We start from the raw sequence: 19,738 nt of genomic DNA, 5'->3' as shown, positions 1-19,738 counted from the left end.
GAGTCGGCCCCGACTCATAGCGACCCCTCCTTGGGTTTCCGAGGCAGTATCACTATGGAAGTAGGATTGCCCAACCTTCCTTCCGAGGAGTGGCTTTAAATAATCCAGTCCCCTGTGTGCATTAATAAATTGTCCTTCTGGTGCAAACTCTTATCTTTTAATTATTGTGAGACATTATCTCAGGCTTCTTCATAATGAGCAGATGTTTGGTTCTTTGGTAAGAATCAGATCCTGCTGGTTCTCCCTTAGGTGACACCGTTGTATTTTCCAGATGTATCTTTGTAGAGCCCCGTGCACTGACCATTGGTGTCAGCAAGTAGGGCCCCAGGAAGATCTACTTGAGATTACATAGACCAGTGGGGACATTATCCTTTACCCATTATAAACCTCCATTATGCTATTATATTTTTTTAAATTAAGTCATTTTTATTAAGCACTTTCTGTGTAAATAATCACTGTGCCAAAAATGGAATGGGTTCTCTTGCCTTCAGGGGAACTTATGTTGCAAAGAGGTATAGGACAGACATGTCCACAAGTGATTCAAGGGCATGGTAAAATAAATACAAAGACCAGGGAGTTGGAGTTTGGCACATTGCATAAGCAAAAGGCTAAATTCAAAAATAAACTAGGCCACAATTAAAAGGTCCAATTTGACCATGGAGGCTAGAGAGCATGACTCAGTGGAGGAAAGGTGGCCAAGATTGTTGCGGTGATTGGCAAAGTGAGAGAAATGACATACTGACCTCCCTGCCAATCAACTTTAGGATCTTGATGAATGTGATTCTCTCTTTCTTTCTTTCCTTTTTCAGTACACACATAGTCATTTACTAAGCATAGATGATAATTATAGTAGTGGTGGTGGTGGTGGTGGTGGTGGTGGTGGTGGTGGTGGTGGGTGTGGTGGTGATAAAACTAACACTCAAGCCAACAGTTTACAAAGCACTTGCATATGCATTATGTCATTCCAAGGACAATAATAAGCAGCCATCAGCATGTTGCTAATTATTAGAAAGAGAAAGGAGAGAGGGCTGGACTTACACCAGCCAAGTCTCAATTCCCAAGTCCCAGAGTACATGCCCCTGAAATCTGCTTCCAGAGTGACATGGATGTAAACACATAGAAGGCTTAGAGAGTGGTGCTCTGATTCTGAAGACCTTTGTCTACCATAGAATTCATGGTCCACAATTGTCAAAAGTTTGGAATCCTTTGTGTTACTGAGGAGAACTGTTGCATAGAGTTTTCTTTGCTATAATAATCTTTATAGAAGTATGGAGCCTCTAGGTGGGTTCAAACCACCAACCTTTAGGTTAGCGGCCATGCACCAGATACCTTAGCTCTTGTTAAACCAAAAAAAAAAAAAAACTGTTACTGTTAGGTTGATTCTGAGTCATGGTGACTCCATGTATAACAGGGTAGAATGGCTTCATAGGGTTTGCTTGACTGTGATCTTTATGGAAATAGATTGCCAGATCTTTTTTCCATGGCACTGCCTTTAAGTTAGTCATTCAGCACAAACCATTTATGCTACCCAGGCACCTTATTGTTGTATTGTTGTTATGTGCCATCAAGTCAGACCCGCCTGATAGTGACTCCTCCTTGGGCTTCCGAGGCGGTATCACTGTGGAAGTAGATTGCCCAACCTTCCTTCCGAGGAGTGGCTGGTGGGTTTGAACTGCCAGCCTTCTGGTTAGCAGTCAAGTGCCTTAGGGACTATGCTACCAGAGCTCCTAGACACCTTATGGTAGCATAGTGCCTAAGGCACTTGACTGCTCTCCAGAAGGCTGGCGGTACAAACCCAACAGCCACTCCTCGGAAGGAAGGTTGGGCAATCCTACTTCCATAGTGATACTGCCTTGGAAGCCCAAGGAGGGGTCGCTATGAGTTGGGGACGACTCGACGGCAAAACAACAACACAACAAACAACAATTCTGCAATGGAAAACTCTTTTGACCAACTAAAAGTGCTTTCTCTTTCTTCCTAAACTTCCAACAAACAAAAAACTCACTGCCATCGAGTTGATTCCAACTCATAGTGGCACCCATTATGTTTCCGAGGCAGTAAATCTTAACAGAAGTAGATTGTTCCATCTTCTTTCTGTGGAGCAGCTGGTGTGTTTGAACTGCCAACCTTCTGGTTAGCAGCCAAATGTCTTAGGCACTATACCACCAGAATTTCTTAAGGTTCCAACAGCCCAACTCTAATGTCTAAACCAGTTCTTGAGTAGTGAGCAACATGATTTTGTTTTTAATCTCCCTAAGTCCTCATGCCTCAGGCATTTGACTGCTAACCAGAAAGTTGGCAGTTCGAACCCACTAGCCACTCCATGGAAGGAAGACTGGACAATCTACTTCCATAAAAATTTACCACCTTGGAAATCCAATGAGGTCACTATGAGTTATAATAGACTCGATGGCAGTGAGTTTAGTTTGGTTTAAGTCCTCTTAACTAGGCTCCTTTCCCCTTCAATTTTAGTCTCCAATGCCAAAGACCTATCATAGGAAATAAGTTTATAACTTTAAAGTAGTTAAAATGCCTTATATATAATTTCTACCTTATTCTCTTACATGGAATAATAATAACCATCTATTGAGTGCCTAATAGGTACCAGACAATTTGCATACGTTATCTCATTTAATCTGCACAAAAGAAGAAATTGTTCCTGTTTTTACAGATGAGGAATCTAAGGCTCGGACAATTTAAGTAACTGTCCTAAGATCATGCAGCAAGTAAATAGAAGCTCAGGGATCCAAGGAATATCTGTCTGACTCTAGAGTGGGTAATTGCTCTTTCCAGACACCATCAGCCCCTGCACACTTTCTGTGGGGCTTCTCCCCACCTCCAGCTTTTCCTGTGGGATTAGTCAGGAAAACACAACCAGAGGTATAAACACTGCTTCAAATTCTCAATTCCAGATATACTGACCCAGTCCTCTGCTTCCTCCTCCTCCTCCTCCTTCTTCTTCAATTCCTCCTTCTCCTCTTGTTTAGTCACCAGCAGATCAGAAAGTCTCCAGCTTTGAGGATTATGAGAGAAATGCAATTCCCTACCAGGGGAAGTCAAGGGAACACAATGTTCTCTTTACATGCAAATATCTTAATTACAGCTGGTAAAGAAGATATTTGTATGGAAATTTATGTATCTTTATAAGTTATATATTCAGTTTGCCTCTCAGAGAGAGAGAGGGAAAAAAAAAAAAAAGGCCTCTTACACTTGAGGAACCAAAACAGGGCCCATTTTAATACATCTCACTGTCAGGTGCTAAAGGCTCTGCCATCACTGTTTTCTACTGGAATAGAAAGAAGAGGACCACATCCTACTCAACATCCAGATTTGCAGGCTTCCTGGTGCTGCCTTCTCCTCTCCTTTATGAGGACAGGCTCCAATGCAAACATGCCTTGACTCCTTGGAATTTTCTGATGGGGCACCTTTCCTGTCTTTTTTCCAATATTCGCCCTTGTGGAGATAAGGCTGACCATCCATCCCATGCCTGCATCCATCCCATGCCTGCACTATCCCCAATGATAAAACAAGCAGATTTTAAAATTCCAGGGAGATAATACCATGTTTAGGAGACCACTGGAAATTGCCTTCCAAAAGAGGACATTAGTTTTTTGGGGGTGTGAAATATCTTTTTTTTCCATTGAAGATACAAGCAATTCATCAAATTATAATTATTTATCCATTTATCTGTGTTGTGGTTAAAGCATTGGTCTACCAATCATAAAGTTGGCAGTTCAAACCCACCAGCCACTCCACAGAATAAAGATGAGGCAGTCTTCATAAAGATTTATAGCCTTGGAAAATCTATGAGGCAGTTCTACTCTGTCCTATAGGGTCACTGTGAGCTAGAATCAACCTATTTTGGTTGCACTGAACTCCTTCTCAGTGTTTACCTGATGTTATGATGTCTGTTTTTTAATATATTATGATATATAATGATGTGTGATTTATAATATAAATCACATTTATCTCCACTAAGGATATAGGGATATAGGATGAAATAGACTTACTTGCAGCAAGTAGGATTCTGGCTACACATAAATGAGAACTTCCCACTTCTAAATGGTGTTAGGGCTTAGGAAGGAAAAGATAAAGCTCTCATTGATAATTGATTCCCTTTGCCACAGTTAAGAGGAATAATGGAAAAACCTGTGGAATCCCGGGAGGTGCACAAGAATAGAGCAAGCAAACCATCTGTCTGGGATGATTTTGATGCCATTCTGCCTGGGGCCACAGAGGTGAATTAGATGACATTTAAGGCTCCTTACAGCTTCATGTTTCTTTAAAATTGAATGATCTGGCATTTGCTCATCTGTTTCTAACCCTCTAGGGATTCAGCGTGGACTGAGGGACCTAAAAGATGCATTTGAAAAATCCATCCTGACCCTCAATTTCACTGTTATTCTTTTTCAAGGTTATAACACAAAACAGTAAGCAGCTCTGAGTCTCCACACTCTAGCCTTCAGTTCACCTTTCTGGGCCCCACTTATTCCACTGGCTTCTCCTCCACACTCTACTGGGCACATAAGGTCTCCTTGTCTCTTGCCTGGACCACTGCAATGTCCTGCCTTAGTGGTCGCTGCTCCCAACAGTCTATCCTATACATCACTGCCTGATGACTCATTCTCATGCACAACCACATTTATATCTCAATACATGAAAACCTTCCTTGATAGCCCATTGGCTACCCAAGTCAGAGCACTTGGCCTTTCAAGGGCTTCCATAGTTAAGCTCATCCTTCCTTTGTAAATATCTCCTTCTATGCCTCTCTGCCAAGCATCCCAGGTTTAGGCCAGCTGAGTGACACACTATTCTTAGAGCACTTTCTTGGTTTGTCTATCTCTATATCTTTGCTCATATGGCCAGAATATTTGAAAATTCCACCCACTGACTGCCAAACAGCCCTCAATAGCCAGGTCATCTCTCTCTCACACGCACTAGATGGGATTTTGACCTATTTTGAAATGTATAACCATTCTGAAGTATTTGCCTCCCTCTGTTTTATGGAAGAGCTGCAAATTTTTATTGTTTCCTAATCCCTATTAAATTTTACTTCCTTGGGAATAAACACTGTGTTCTAGTCATCCTTGTACGTGATTAGGGAAATGAATTGAACCTTGACCCTGAACATGGACCTTGTCAGTGGTTAGAGGATTTGATACAAGTGGAAGGAAGAAACCAACATGGACAAGTTTTAGCCAATGTATAACTGGGCCACTCATGCTAAGGCTGCATAAATGCTTTTACACTGACTCTGCTGTGGAAGAATCCCAAGGTCTTGAACACATTGTCAGTACCTTCAAAGGCTCCATTTTCTCTTCTATGAAATGGAGGGTAGTGATCCCTGACCAATTACCTCTCTGGAAGATCTCAGGAGACCCTCTTACTCTCCAGGCAGAGCATTTATGACCTTGCATGGGCTGGTGTGAAAGCCTGAAGCTTCACAGTCAGCATGTGTAATAGTGGATGTTTCTCCTTTGGCTGGTTTAGGTGTAAGGGCTTACCTGATCAGCTAGTGACTAGCAGAGAAGCAGGAGAATTACCATTTTTTTTCACATATACCATGCCCATGTAAATTACACACACAGTGCTCATAGGAAACTAGCATACAAGGGAGTTGCACAGTTTGCAAAAAACTTATAACATGTACATTATTTGCATAATAATTTGGTAGATATAATTCAAAAGCAGTGTTATTTATTCACTGATTCCCTGCTGCTACCACTCCTATCATTATTACTGTCACTGTTACATGTGGCCAGAACAGCTGCCCTAGATCTTAACCATGCAGCCTGCTGAAGGGGTCCCAGTGCTCAGCCCTACAGGACACAGAATCGCCTCCACAAAGTGCTACAGGAGACCCATGATTGGGACAGCAAAGGACAGAAAATGAGTATGGCTCTTTGTTCCCTGACTTCAAACAGAGCAGCTCTGTGATTATCTATTTTATACATTTGCTTGTTTTACAGGGTTCTATTTGAAGAAAAATTTCATTTCCATTAAAAAAAAAGTTGGAAAAACTATGAATCTAATGCAACATTATGAGCATTGGTAGTTCAGTGGTAGAATTTTTCCCTTCTATGTAGGACATATGGGTTGAATTCCTGACCCATGCACCTCATGAACAGCCATAACTTGTTTTTCAGTGAAGACCTGAGTGTTGCTATGATGCTAAATTTTCAGTGGAGCTTCCAGACTAAGAACTAGAAAGAAAGGTCTCACAATCTATTTCTGAGAATCAGACAATGATAAGTCCATGGATCACAATGGTCCGATCCCCAACTGAACATGAGGATGGTGTAGAACTGGTAACTGTTTTGTTCCTCTGTGCACGGAGTTGCCATAAGTCAAGGACTAACTCAACAACAGCTAACAACAGCAGCAATAACAGCAACAATCTAATCTTATGAAATGAGAATCAAGAGCACTGATCTAAGATCGGTGTCATCAAATTGACTGAGTGACTGAACTTTAATCCAGGCAAAGGAGCAGTAATGCCATGGATGCATTTAAAAATGAAACTCCGACTCTTAACATTGAGTTTCCAAGAAATGGCAGAAAATAATACTATTTTTATGGGCAACCCCTGTGAAGAGATAGCAGCCTCCAGACAATGGAGAAGAAAGGCAGGAATCATCTACTTTAGATATGATACACTCAGGTCCCACACAAGATTTGCTGCATGTTAGTGGTCATGACAAGAATTGAACCAAGGTGTCCTGCTTTCTAATTCTGAATTCTAATCTTGACTTCAGTCACAATTGGCAAAAGCCCATAAGCAAAGATGGGAGGGTACTCCCCAGAGTACTTGAGGATCCCCAAGCCATTGAGCAAAAGATGCTCAAAATCTTGTTCACCTTATTTTTGCAGTCATTATGTCCTCCTGGCCACTGTGTCCTCTGCAAGATCATCTACACAACAGACTGCTGGAGAGTCTCCATGGCTGGAAAGCATTAGACCCTGCCCATCTTTACTTCTATACTTTGTGGAATGCCTGAGTTGTAGGTAGTGTCTGCATTAGAATATAGTATGGCGTAGGAAGAATGGAGGTATGGCGTGCTGAGGTGGTGGGAAGAATTTGGATAATTTCCATCACTAGAAAAATATCTAGATATCCTTTCCAGGTAATTCTTCTGCCTACTAGACTGATTTGGGACCCATATCTTGAATTTCTCAAAGAGGAAGAAGAGAGATGAACACAAAAGAAACTTCAGCAGTCACTCAAGTAGATCTAGGGTAATGTGGGAAAAGATTGTTTCAAAACTGAGAGTTGTTCCCTTACTTTGTCAGCAGGGTAAAAAGTGCTGGAATATTGAGCAGCCACGGACTGGGTCAAAGTGGTAGTAGAGATAGCTTGAGATGACTTTGGCTTTAGTCTTGTACCCTCTGCCTTGTCTCTCTCTTGTCCTAAGGAAACCAAGCCTCCTCCTCAATTATCATTAAACACAGAACTAATGCTCATAGAATGAAGCCCCAGGTGGTGTAATTTGTTAAGCATTTGGCTACTAACAAAAGGGTTGGTGGTTCTAGTCCACCCAGAAGCACCTCAGAAAAAAAGACCCAATAATCTGCCTGAATGATTACAGTCATTGAAAACAACATGGAGAACAGAAGTTTTACTCTGACACACATGGGGTCACCGTAAGTCAGAGTCAACTTGAGAACAACACGTTCTTCTAATTTTTTTTTAAGTCCCAAACAAACTAAAACCTGAAAGACATCATAGAACTAGAGTCCAAAGCCCAATTTGGAGGCAAGCTTCTAATTGGCAATACAGATGTACTGTGACCAAGGTGTCCTAAAGATCAGTCTTGTCCTTCACCAAACTTTTACACTCCAAAATGTTTAATATTTTGTAGATAATTAGTGTACAAATCTTTGGATTTTAATCAAGGAAACAAGGTTGTAACACCATAATTAGCATAAATCGATCCCATACACCTTCCTCCATTTCCATTCTCTCTGCAGCTTTGTGCAACATAATAGGACTTAACATTTATTTTTCAAAATTCACTCAAGTTGCATGTGCTATATAGCAACCAAACCTGTAACAGATGTTCAGGCTGTGAAAACTCTGAGCATTGCCCCAATGTCTACTCCATGGCTGGTTCTCCTGGCCAGCGTTGGGCACCCTTGCCCAAAGGCTAAAGAAAAGAACAAGAGCATAGCTTAGGAAATTAGTCTCAAAAGAGACCCTGACCTTCCTCTAGCTTCCTATCTAAGCTCAATCAGAGAAAATGAACTCTAGTCTGTCTACTTGCAGTAGGAGATGGCCACACAATTCAAAAGAATTCCTGCCTGTGTCTGGAGTTCTTAGTTGCTTAGAAAATAGGGTTTCTCGGCAGCTCTGAGCTTTGGTGGTGCAAGTGTGTTTCTTATAGCCCACCTACTCCCTTTCCAATAAACAGTGACTCACAGAGCCCTGAGGCTACATGAAGTTGCATCCAGAGCAGCCTAGGACATAGGGGGCCAAAGATGAGACTGCATGGGACAGGGGACCCCCACATTCTTACACTAACCATAGCAGTCCCACTGCCCCTAAACACCAGTAATCAGTTGCAGTCAAGTCAATTCTAACTCATGGCAATTCCATCTGTGTAAGAGCAGAAATGTGCTCCACAGGGTTTTCAATAGCTGATTTTTCATAATTAGATCACCACGTCTTTCAAAGTGCCTATGGGTGGACCTAGGAGCTCTGGTAGCATAGTGGCTAAAGCACTTGACTGCTAACCAGAAGGCTGGCGGTTCAAACCCACCAGCCACTCCTTGGAAGGAAGGTTGGGCAATCCTACTTCTGTAGTGATACTGCCTCGGAAACCCAAGGAGGGGTTGCTATGAGTCGGGGCCGACTCGATGGCACATAACAACAACAACAACATGGGTGGACCTGAACTGCCAAGCTTTCCACTAGCCAAACGTTTTTACTGTGTGCGCCACTCAGGGATTCCACTGTTAAATTAAAAAAACAAACAAACAAACAAACACTGCAGTCGAGTCGTATCCAACTCATGGCGACCCCTCCTTGGGTTTCCGAGGTGGTATCACTACGGAAGTAGATTGCCCAACCTTCCTTCTGAGGAATGGCTGATGGGTTTGAACCGCCAGGCTTCTGGTTAGCAGTCAAATCCCTAAAGCACTACGCTACCAGAGTTCCTATTAAATAAAAATTGGCTAAATGTAAGGAGCCCTGGTGGCACAATGGGTAAACGCTTGGCTACTAACTGAAACATTTGCAGTTTATACCCACCCAGCATCTCCATGGAAGAAAGACCCAGTGATCTACTGTAAAGATTGTCACCTAGAAATCTTTATGGGGCAGTTCTACTCTCCACACACGGGGTAAACACGCATCAAAATTGACACAACAGCACCTAACAACAAATGTAATGCAAAGGCAGTTGGATGGTGCTAAGCATTGAGCACTCAGTTGCTAAGTGAAAAGTTGACCACTTGAACTCACTCAGTGGCTCCTCAGGAGAAAGACCTGGTGATCTGCTCCCATAAAGATTTGTTGTTGTTGCTGTTAGGTGCCATTGAGTTGGCTCTGACGCATAGCTACCCTATGTACAACAGTACGAAACACTGCCCAGTAGTGTGCCATCCTCACAATCCTTGCTATACTTGAGTCCACCATTGCAGCCACTGTGTCAATCAATACTATTGAGGGTCTTCCCCATTTTTCACTGATCCTCCACTTCACCGAACATGATATGGTAATGACCATGACCATTCTCCAGGGAATGGTCCCTTCTGACAACATGAGCAAATTAGGTGAGATAAAGTCTGGGCATTCTCACTTCCAAGGAACATTCTGGCTGCACTTCTTCCAGGACAGATTTGTTTGTTCTTCTGGTAGTCCATGGTATTTTCAGTATTCTTCACCAGGATCTCAATTCAAAAGCATCAACTCTTCTTCAGTCTTCCTTATTCATTGTCCAGCTTTCAAAGCCATATGAGGCAATTGAAAATACCATGGCTTAGGTTAGGTGAACTTTAGTTCCCAAAATGACATCTTTGCTCTTCAACACTATAAAGAGGTCTTTTGCAGCCAATTTGCCCAGTGCAATAAGACATCAGATTTCTTGACAGCTGTTTCCACAGGTGTTGATTATGGATCCTAGTAAATTGAAATCTTTAACAATTTCCATCTTTTCTCCACTTGTCATGATGCTACTTATTGGTCCAGTTGTGAGGATTTTTGTTTTCTTTATGTTAAGGTATAATCCATATTGCAGACTGTGATCTTTAATTTTCATCAGTAAGTGCGTCAAGTCCTCTTCACTTTCAACTAGTAAGGTTATGTTGTCACAGGTCATTAATGAGTCTTTCTCCAATCTTGATGCCATGTTCTTCTTCATATTATCCAGCTTCACAGATTTTTTACACAGCATAGATTGAATAAGTATGGTGAAAGGATACAACCCTCACACACTCCCTTCCTCATTTTAAATGATGCAGTGTCCCCCTGTTCTGTTTCAAATGACAGCCTCCTTGTCTATGCACAGGTTCCTCATAAGCACAATTACATGTTCTGAAATTCCCATTATTCTCAACATAATCCATCATTTGCTATGATCCACACAGTTGAATGTTTTGCACAGTCAATAAAACACATGTAAACATCTTTCTGGTATTCTCTGCTTTCATCCAAGATCCATCTGACTTCACCAATGATATCCCTCATCCCATGTCCTCTTCTGAATCTGGCTTGCATTTAGGGCAGTTCCCTGTCCATATACTGCTGCAACCATTTTTTTTTTTATCTTCAGCAAAATTTTACTTTGTGATATTGATATTGTTTGATAATTTCCACATTCTGTGGGATCACCTTTCTTTGTAATTGTTACAAATATGGATCTCTTACAGTCAGTTGATCAAGTAGCTGTCTTCCAAATTTCTTGGCATAGACAAGTGAGGGCTTCCAGCACAGCATCCATTTGTTGAAACTTTTCAGTGGGTATTCCATCAATTCCTAGATCCTTGTTTTTCACCAGTTCCTTCAGTGCAGCTTTGACTTCTTCCTTCAATGTCATTGGTTCTTAATAGCAAAAAGTTGGAAACAACCTAGGTGCCTATCAACAGAAATATGGATAACCAAATGATGGTACATTCACACAATGGAATACTATGCAACATTAAAGAATAATGAAGAATACATGAATCATCTCACATCATGGATGAATTTGGAGGACACTATACTAAGGGAAATAAGTCAATCTGAGAAGAACAAATTTCTTATGAGCTCATTATTGTAAGATGTCAAGAAAAGGTTTACTTAGGGAAGTAAATTTATGTATGATGTTCTTGATGTCATCCACAACTCATCTGGTTTCTGTTATTGGTGTTCAAAGTGTCAAATCTATTTTTCAGATGGTCTCTAAATTCAGGTAGTATATAATCAAGGTAATATCTTGGCTCTCATGGACTTGTTTTAATTTTCTTCAGCTTCAACTTGAATTTGAATATGAGCAATTAAGGATCTGTTCCACAGTCAGCTCCTGGTCTTGTTTTGGCTGAAGATACTGACCTTCTCCATCTCCTTTCTCCACAGACGCAGTCAATCTGATTCCTGGGTAGTCCATCTGGCAAGGTCCATGTGTATAGCTGCTGTTTATGTTGTTGAAAAAAAAAGTATTTGCAGTGAATAAATTACTGGTCTTGCAAAATTCTATTATGTGATTTCCAGCATCATTTCTATCACCAAGGCCATATTTTCCAATTACAGATGATTCTTCTTTGTTCCCAACTTTCACATTCCAATTACCAGTAATAATCAATACATGTTGATTTCATGTTTGGTCAGTTTCAGACTACAGAGTGGTAAAAATCTTCAATTTCTTCACCTTTGGCTTTAGTGGTTGGTGAATAAATATGAATAATAGTAGTATTAACTTGTCCTACTTGTAGGGATATGGATATTATCCTATCACTGACAGCACTGCAGTGCAGCATAGGTCTTGAAAAATTCTTTGTGATGATGAATGCCACACCATTCCTCTTCAATTTGTCATTCTCAGTATAGTAGACCATATATATAATTGTCTGATTCAAAATCATTAAAAACCAGTCCATTTCAGCTCAGTAATGCCTAGGATATCAATTTCTATGCATTCCATTTAATTTTTTACAACTTCCAATTTTCCTACATTCATACTTTGTGCATTGCATGTTCCAATTATCAATGAATGTTTGCAGCTGTTTCTTCCCATTTTGAGTTGTGCCCATCAGCAAATGGAAGTCCCAAAAGCTTTACTCCATCCACATCACTAAGGTCAATTCTACTTTGAGGAGGCAGCTCTTCCTCAATCATATTTTGAGTGCCTTCTGACCTGAGGGGTTCATTTTCTGGCACTATATCAGACAATGTTTCAGGGATATTTATAAAGATTACAGCCAAGAAAAACTTATGGAACATTTCTACTCTGCAAACATAAGGTTGCCATGAGTTGGAAACAACTTGATGGCAACTAATAACAACAACAAATGCAAGTAGTACCTTAGGACATTAATGCAAGCTCTGGGAAAATCCAAATAAAATCCATGATTCAGTTAATAATTTGTACCAATTTCATTTTTTAGTTCTGATGACTGTACCATGTTTTTGTATGAGGCTGACATTAGAGGAAACAGGTGAAGAGTATATGGGAACACTCTGTGCTTTTTTGCAACTTTTCTGTAAATCTAAAATTACTCCAGAGTGAAATTTATTTTAAAAACTAAGCATTTAGAAAATCATATTCCTCAGGAATGGAATACAAATCTTCCCCAAAGTTCTCCTTTACATAAATTATTAAAATATTTCAAAAATTGCATAAGGACAATCAGACCAAGAGCTAGGCCACTGGATAACCTGCATAAGTTGCCTTATCTTCTGCCCTTTGGCATCACTGTTCCTTCCCTGATGCCTCAGGATCTATTCAGAAAAACCTAATGACTGAAACTATAAGGTCAAATCTGGCTAAGTCCTCTCCAGACAGCATTAGCATCCTTTAAAGACCAGTAAGCCCAGCTGCTGGTCTTTTCACTCCTAGTTTAGCAATGGGTCAGGTCTCTCTACTCTTGACCTTGGAGGAAGGAACTATGATTCTGAGAGTGTTTGGCAGCCACTAACCCAGATGATAATGAAAGGAATTTGAAAGATCTCTTCTCCTTTGCGTTGTTTCAAGTTTACAACTGGAGGGACATCTATTGGAGTACCAACCCAGGCAGCTCTGTGGCCTCAATCCAGCCCCTTAGAAGAACAATTTGTCTGATTGGTGCAACTGGGTATGTGGTCACAGCCTGTTCCCCTTTCTTATAGGTATCTGCCTGCTTGCAGAGAGAAGATATGAGCAGTAAAACTCCTATCCCTGCAAGCTCAAACTGGAAATACCCCCAGTCTGCTGCAATTGGGCCAGAAAGTCTAATCTGAGAGGTCAGTATTAGGAAGCCCATTGTTGCTTCACCACAAGATCACTATCTCCAACAGTGTTATCAGGAGTCAAATGTATGTTATAATCCCTATCTGCCTGGCTTCTCTGTCTCAATGGGCTTAGAACTCAGAATTTGGGACAGAAGATGAGTGCTAGCTACTAGGCCTCCCAAACCTCAACAAAGAACAGAAGTATGGTGACACTTTGTGATCCTGAAAGCTGTTTGGCTTATGTTGCCATCACCGCCTTTCAAAGGTACAAGTACACTGAAAATAATTTCATAGAGGATGGGGTCTCCTCAACACACTGCCATCTCTTAGCTTCTACTAATGGAACCCCTTCCCCAATAAGCACCAGCCTCTCAGCTCAGGTAACTTAGCAATTAATAAAAATTCTTGCTGATCACAGTCTCCCAAAACTGGAAGGAGTCTTACAGGTGTTCTGATCAAGGCTCAGTCCTGTTCTGACCCCAAGTTTTTATTCAATTATTCAAAGGACTCAGGTGGTCTCCATCCCCATATCTCTGTCTTGTTGTCCCAGTACTCACATGATATGATATCTTGCCAGGAAGCTCACTTGCTGTAAGTCAATGGACACTCAAAAAACAAAAATTAGATGAAATACTCTATATACAATTTTGTTCATACAATGTTAGGGGATTTGCAGAGCTCCTAACCCCATCCTTGAACCCTCTGTTAGCTGAGAACCTGAGTTTAAGTCAAGAACCTAATCCTATTCTAAGACAGCACTAAGCTGCTACGGTAAGAATTTGGAGCATTTTCTAAACCCTTCCCTTAACCACCATGGATTTGAAATCAAAACTGCTCTAGTTTATATGTTTTCTTTATCCTTCTCATGGGTGTCAGTATTTTCTTATTAAATTATCCAATCCTATCAGAGACTCCCTTTGATTTAGAACATTCCTCATTTCCCCTCCTAATTCATAGGATGTGTTTATTTGTGAGTTTGTCTTTTCTGTTTTTCAGGGGAAGGAACAAAAGAACAAAGTTGACTGGTGAGCAAAGCTCCTCAATTGATTATAAGTGCCTTGTAACACCAAGAGTTCATAAGCAGAAGATAAAAGAAGGCTTTTCATGATAACCATCTCCATTTTTAGGATGGGAATAGCCATTGAAAGCAGAATATTTTGTCCCATCTTTCCTGATAAATCATCAGACATAGTATAGATATAATATGTGGTTGGATTGGATTTCAGAAGGGAAAGGAATTTTTTGTCATCCTTGCTGTGATACAGATTGCCAGCTGCTTAATGCAACCTATGCTCTTCTCTTTTTTCTGAGCACATAGCTATCCTCCATGTCTCAGCCTCCCTTACAGCCAGTTGAGGCTATATGACTGGGTTCTTGTGATGAAGAGAAATGACAGGTACCTTTCTAGCCAGGCCTATTAACAAGATTCCACATACATTCCTTCATGCTCCTGTCCCCTTTCAGCTGGCTGAAGTGTGGATGAATGACTGGGTTGACCTAGGAAACCACACAAGGAAGAAAGCAGAGACTTCATCAGTCTGAATGATCATGTGGAGGGTCACCTCTATAAGCTGTTCACTTGTCCTACTGTCATGTGACCTAGAAATGCACTTCTACTTGTGTTGGAACTAGTCTATATTTTTTCTTCTAGTTGTTACAACAGTTGGCCTACCTTAACCAGTGCACTTACATAAGCCTTGTTTAGAATATCCATTTGGGAATTCGGGTAGATATTTGTGTGTTAGTTTTAGTAGCAATAATTAACAATTATTGAGCTCTTATTGTTCTAAGAGCTTTATCTTTATTAACTCTTAATCCTTGCAGCAAATGCCTAAGATAGGGGCTATTAGCCCCATTTGACAATGAGGGACACAGAAGGATTAAATAACTTGCTTAAGGTCATTCAGCTGTTAATTATAGGAGCTGAAATTTAGACCTTAGCAGTGTGGGTCCACAACCTACACTTTTAATCACACTGCCATGGATGCACCATGACTTCTATAAAATCCAAGATTCCACCAGCCAGATCAACTTCTCAGTTATTCACTCATCTTCAGTGTTATGCTTGTCACCCTGTCCAGCACTTTCTGGGATGCTCAGCTCAAAACCCAAGGCCTTGCTACCAGCTGCCAGATCTCCCTTGTGTCCCCCAGATATGAGTCTGCTCTCTCCTCTCTGTCTCCTGCACACTGGGCTCTATTTCCAAAGGGACCCCACTTCTGACCTTCAGTGAGTCATCCCTGAATCAGGCCACCATGTCACTGCCTGTTGTCACCATTCTCCTGGATACTATGTCTACATGCCAAGACAAGACTTGCACTGGCCATGTACTGCTGGATTTTGCACAGCAAGGGATGTCCCAAGACTCTGTCACTTCAGTGGACATCTGATTGCCTCTGCATGCTCCTGCTGGACTGGTTAGATCTACTTCCTACCTGGCTTTGGAATCCACTCTGACTTCATTCATTCATTCATTGATATTTTTATTGTGTGTCTTCCAAGTGCCAGGCAATGTGATAGGCATGGAGGATACCAGGGTGAACAAGGAAAGGATGCATAATCCTAGCCCTCTGGACCACTGGGCCCAGAGTACTGACCCCTGCCAATCCTATACCTCCTTGATATCCACATATCATCTCCTGCCACAAATCAAAATATCTGAAAACAGAATATTTTGATTCTGGAATCACCACCTTTCTGTCTCTAGGATTCTCTGAGATTTCTTTAATTCTAGATTTGACTCCCCATCTCTCAGTGGTCATGTTGTTGTTGTTGTTGTTATGTGCCGTCAAGTCGGCCCCGACTCATAGTGACCCCTCCTTAGGTTTCTGAGGCAGTATCACTACAAAAGTAGGATTGCCCAACCTTCCTTCTGAGGAGTGGCTGGTGTCATAGATACTCAGAAAAAAACATAATGCTACCAAAGAATCTGCCCATGTCAAAGCTGGCTTAAAGGCAATCCCATAAGTAACAAGACAGTGATCCATTCAAGGCAAAGGGTGTCTGTCTTTAAGCACTATCTTAAGAAGGAGAAGGAAAAATTGCCCTTGGTGCTCAGTGTAAGAATGTTTGTTTTCTCTCTCTAAATGTGTAACAGGAAATTAGGCAGTTCACCTTTGTCATCGTTTGCATGCCACTTATGCATGAGCCAGATGGTACCTCTTTGTTTTAAGAAATTAAAAATGAAAAAGAAAGTATATAAGGAGGAGTTTATCTCTATCACTCCCTCCTGCCCTCATCTGCACACTCTGAAATACACACTCTGCAAGTAGATACACACACATACACACACAAATGCATGCTTGAATTATCAGCATTTAGCTGTATTAAGCATGAGAGCCAGCAAATTCGTAGGCCCAACAGCTTTTAGTAACAGACGGGAGCAGAGATGTACAAACCTGTCGCCGGGTGTTAGTGTACAGAAAAGAATCCTTCACATTGTTCTTGCTGTCTGATAAATCACTGCATTCCCCCAGGGTCTCAGCCAGTATATACTGAACAAAAAAATCTTATCTAAATCATCCTAGCCTGGACTTAGCTCTAAGATTCATGATCAAGACCATATAAACACTGACCAGAGAAGGAGGAAAGTACTGATGACCCAGTATTTCCATCCAAAGTGAAACTTTGAGAAGGAAATTTTCCTGGAGTAGTAAGAAATAAAATCAAAATGAAGCTAGGATGATGAAATGCTGTCTTGCCAACTTTAGACTGTTCATCAGGAAACACCAGTCTCTACAAAAGGACACAACGTTTGGTAAAGCAGTTGATCAGTGAAAATGAGGGAAATCCTCCATGAGATGGATTGACACAACAGCCACAAAAATGGGCTCAAACATATCACAGATCCTAGAGATGGTGCAGGTGCTCTGGTAGCGTAGTGCCTAAGACATTTGACTGCTAACCAGGAGGCTGGTGGTTCAAAGCCACCTGCCACTCCTCGGAAGGAAGGTTGGGTAATCTATTTCTGTAGTGATATCACCTTGGAAACCCAAGGAGGGGTTGCTATGAGTCGGGTCCTACTCAACCACACATAACAATAACAACAACCGAGATGGTGCAGGATGGGCAATGCTTTGTTCTGTTATATAGAAAGTTGTCAAGAATTGGAGCTGACTCCAGGGCAATTAACAACAAGAGCCAATTTACCTACTCTTTTGGAGACAGCTGCATGATCCCAGTTTCTCCTCCCACAGTGGTCAAGAGCTTCCCCTATCTGATCCAGAAATTGCATCTGGAAATAAGGTAATCACTGGGGTTTTCTTGCCTTGGATGTGAAAGGGACTAAATAAAATATTATAGATAATACTTTATTGAGTAACTATTGTATTCCAGGCTCTTTACACAAATTAACTTGTTTAACATTAAAATAACTCTGTTGAATAAATATTTTTGTCCTTATTTTAAAAATGAGAAAATTGGACAGAGGTCAGGGAAAGTGCACTGAGGTCACATGGCCATTAACTTGTGGTGTTAGGACGTTACACAGGTAAGACTAGGTCCAAAGCCCAAGAATTCCCTTGTCATCAGTCAATGCAGATGTGATCTCAAGCAAATCTACTTCTTCTGCCTTTTGTTTTATAGAAGAGTGGGTGGGACTGTAGGGGAGGCTGTGTATACACTAGGAACTCGTTGAATATGGAGAGTACAGCACCTAGCCACTATCAGTGGAATAGACAAATTTTCCAATGGTGTGTTAAGGTTTTACTACAACTATCCCTTCTTGTTTCATATCTCCTTTGAAATAAAAGCACATATTTTCATAAGCAAGTTGGCCTCAGCTAATACCTGGCTTAGAACTCATAAAAAAGAATTGAAGATATCTGTAGTGTAGACATTTTCCTGAACCATTCTACCTTCCTTAAAATCCAGTCTTCCCTGTAATCCACAGAAAGCTGATGGACTGTGGTGTGGCAATCATTACCCATTGCCGCTGTCCCAAGAATAAAGAGCAACAGTTGATCAGTGTTAAAGCAAAGGCAAAGGAGGATCATTTGGAGAAGTGATTGTGGTCCCCTTTCCCTTTTGTAAATCCAGAATCAAGAAATACTAAGTGCAGTCTTTGAATCAAGTTTGAAGGCTCATTTTGCACACATTCTGGTCAGAAATAGTTTCCCAAGACCTGGGGAAATCCAGTGGCGATCAGCTTGACATGATCAAAACATTTGCCTTGTACAGAAAAAAAGAAGAGCCACTCATGGCTTTTATCAACACCAACATAAATCTGAGCTCAGCCCGACAAACCTGCAAACCCCATTACACAGAATACACAGGCAATTAAATGGTGCCAGCACCAGCCAGACTCAAGAAATCTATGACCCATGGGCCCTTAATAACCTCACCAATGCCTCTCCTGGAAATGATTGAAAATATTGGTCTAGATGCTAAAGAAAGATTCTATTTTGATATTTCCTGGCAGGTCTGTCCTGGCCATCAATCAGTGGCTACTGTTGCTTCTTGATCTCTTTTCCATATCCAGGAATGTTAGACATGGCAAGTCACTAGAGGAGCTGCCCAATCCCCTGTGGAAACTAAGTTTTCCCTGCTGTTAGGTTCACTTTGCCTGAAGGTCTCTAATGATGGGATATGGCCTGCCATCCTCTGGTTGGGGTACTTTTTGGCCACAAAGGACATTATCCAAGTATCCAAGTATTCCACTTTTCCCTTGGCTGTTGTTAAAATGAAGTCCCTTGATTGATTACTTTTAATGCCTGGCAATCTCATTTAAACAAGCTATCAAGAGCATCCAGACAAAACAGGTCTATAGTCTCCAACCCCAAACTCCCAGCCTTCTGGTCTACCATGTTCAGGTCAACTGAGAGTTGATAATCATATTGGGGCTCTTTGACTCACATATGATCACTCATTGCCTACAAAGAAGATGAGACAAATGGCTGCCATGCTTCTCAACCACCAAAGTATTGCCCCACATTCTCCTTACACATCTAATTCAAATTCTTTCTCCACTCAATGTTCTCAAAGTAAATCTTCCGTATTTTGAGACACCTCAAAACAGTTTTCAGAAGTTATCCAACTCTTGCGTCTCAGTTTGTAACACATTTTTCCCTTCTGAGATGGGTGACATTATTGGTCTTTTCCTGGGCAAGAATCACTCAAATGATGTATGAGAAGGAGATTCCTAAATTTATGAGATTAAAAAAAAATCATGGAAGCAAAATAAGACTCCTATTAATGTAAAGTAGATGTAGTATGGCATAAATCACAATCTGAGAGCTTTTTCTAAGGTTTAACTGGCACCCTTGCTATCTGATAACAGGTAACAAGCTTTCTTTCCTAATCATTCCTAACCCATTTGATAACTCTGCTCAGCAATAC

At 41.1% G+C, this 19,738-nt stretch overlaps 1 protein-coding gene across 1 annotated transcript in view; it reads right to left on the bottom strand.

The window, feature by feature from the left end:
- NTRK3 (neurotrophic receptor tyrosine kinase 3) overlaps window positions 1–19,738 on the bottom strand; it is a 587,560-nt gene that overhangs the window by 46,098 nt on the left and 521,724 nt on the right. The window lies entirely within an intron of this gene.

Source organism: Orycteropus afer, unplaced genomic scaffold, assembly GCF_000298275.1.
Source record: "Orycteropus afer afer isolate SDZICR_OR568_19922 unplaced genomic scaffold, OryAfe1.0 scaffold00150, whole genome shotgun sequence".
Lineage (NCBI taxonomy): Eukaryota > Metazoa > Chordata > Mammalia > Tubulidentata > Orycteropodidae > Orycteropus > Orycteropus afer.
The sequence above is the reverse complement of the archived record's forward strand: the minus strand, read 5'-3'. Positions and strand labels throughout refer to the sequence as shown.